Here is a 1,741-nt window from a genome sequence, read left to right as displayed (position 1 = left end):
AGCTGAAGGAAGCACTTTGTTGAGAGTGTAATCAATCTTACCACAAAACTCTGGCTGGTACTCTCTCAGGTGATTTAACAGTCACATGGGAGAAAAATGACACAATTCAAGGGTGGCTCTTAACCAAGCTAGGACATGAAAAATGAAAAGTGTCACTATATTACTTTGACTCCCTTACATCACCACCTCCAAAAAGGAGCCATGAAGTGCAGCCCCTCTGTGATGGACCTGTGCATAATTCAAAACATGAGCTGCTTTCAGCAGATCTCTGGGTCCGAGTCTGCTGAGAATGCCAAGCAGCATGAGCTTGAAGACTTCTCAAGCAACGAAAAGGGCAGATCACTAGCAGTGTGAGAAAATGAAGCACAGGAAAGACTGAGGCTGAGATCACACATGGCAAGTCACAAATTGACAACTTTAAAAGCTCTGTTAGCAAGTGAACATCCCCATCAGCTCTCATACTTTTACAGATATCTCTAGATTTGTGGTCCTTCTGCTACATAGTCTTCTTATGCTTTATGAATATTCACCGCATGGGCTCCCCACAAGAATGGAACATACTGCTCTTTAAATTAGCAGAATTTAAAGCGGAATATTAGATTTCAGTGGTCATTCCAAGATTTCAATTCATCATTCCAAGGTTTCTTCTGTTTTTATATACCAGCACAGAGAGGTCAAGCTGCAACTGAAAAGGCAGGGAGCATTTTCAGTCCTGAACTCAGCACAAGGTAAAACAAAGGCGAGTGTAGTTGAAGTGCCCATTAGTTTTCAGTGAAAACTAGAGTCAGCGTGTAGGTAAAGAGTCGTTTCAAGTAATTATTGTAAACATGAAGAGATCTGCATTCAGACAAAGTCAGCAGAGGGTGGGATTTTAATTTGATAAAGCTTTTCTCTTGATGAGACTGGGCTATGAATCAGTCACCTCTTGAGGTAGCAAGTTACCACGGTGCAATTGGTGATATTGCTAGTTGGGACATGCATTCTTCCCGAGTGGTTGGTGGAGGTCAGTTAACCCTCAAGGTAAAAGTTCCAGCAGTTGAACAGGCTTATTCTTTTAAAAAGTGTGTTTAATTTCTAACTTGAATAATCTATTTTCAGCTCACTCTGACGCAATGCAGTGTTTCCTTGCCAGATTTGAACACCCCACATTTTCTCTTATACGACCTGTTATTACCTGAAAGCCACGGTCAAGACATTTGTCTGATCTTTCTCTGTTGACTGATATTCTTAAATCTTCCTCTGCAGGGGCAGTATTTACATGACTTGAACAATATTTGCAAGCTGTATTTTTTAAAGACTTTGTCAGTGTTTCTGCTAAGTCATCATTTTGGACTAATTACCAGGAATATCTTGTCATTGTGCCATCACCATTTGTAAAACAGACTAACATATGAAAATTAATATATTAATGAAATGTAATTTAACATCAGACAGTAGTGCTGCTATACCCATTTGTTAAAATCAATGTGTGTTAGCATCATGAAGTATTAGTAACAGCCCTGAGAAGACATTACAGATAATCTGCAAAAGTAAAAGCAGACATTAGCCACATATTACTCTGCAACTTGGGGAACTTGCTAGGTATCTGTTAGGGGCAAGTCAATTTAGGTACTAAATTCTTCCTTGAATGCTGGCATACTCACATGCCATGCTCACTGGATCTCAGTCCTGTTCTGTTTTCCTTGTCTTCAGCCCACACCCCTGCCAGCTTCTGCCCAGCTAAGTGGCTTGAGGGAAGTGA

This window comes from Pterocles gutturalis, unplaced genomic scaffold (assembly GCF_000699245.1).
Source record: "Pterocles gutturalis isolate BGI_N339 unplaced genomic scaffold, ASM69924v1 scaffold49952, whole genome shotgun sequence".
NCBI classification, from domain to species: Eukaryota; Metazoa; Chordata; class Aves; order Pterocliformes; family Pteroclidae; genus Pterocles; species Pterocles gutturalis.
The sequence above is the reverse complement of the archived record's forward strand: the minus strand, read 5'-3'. Positions refer to the sequence as shown.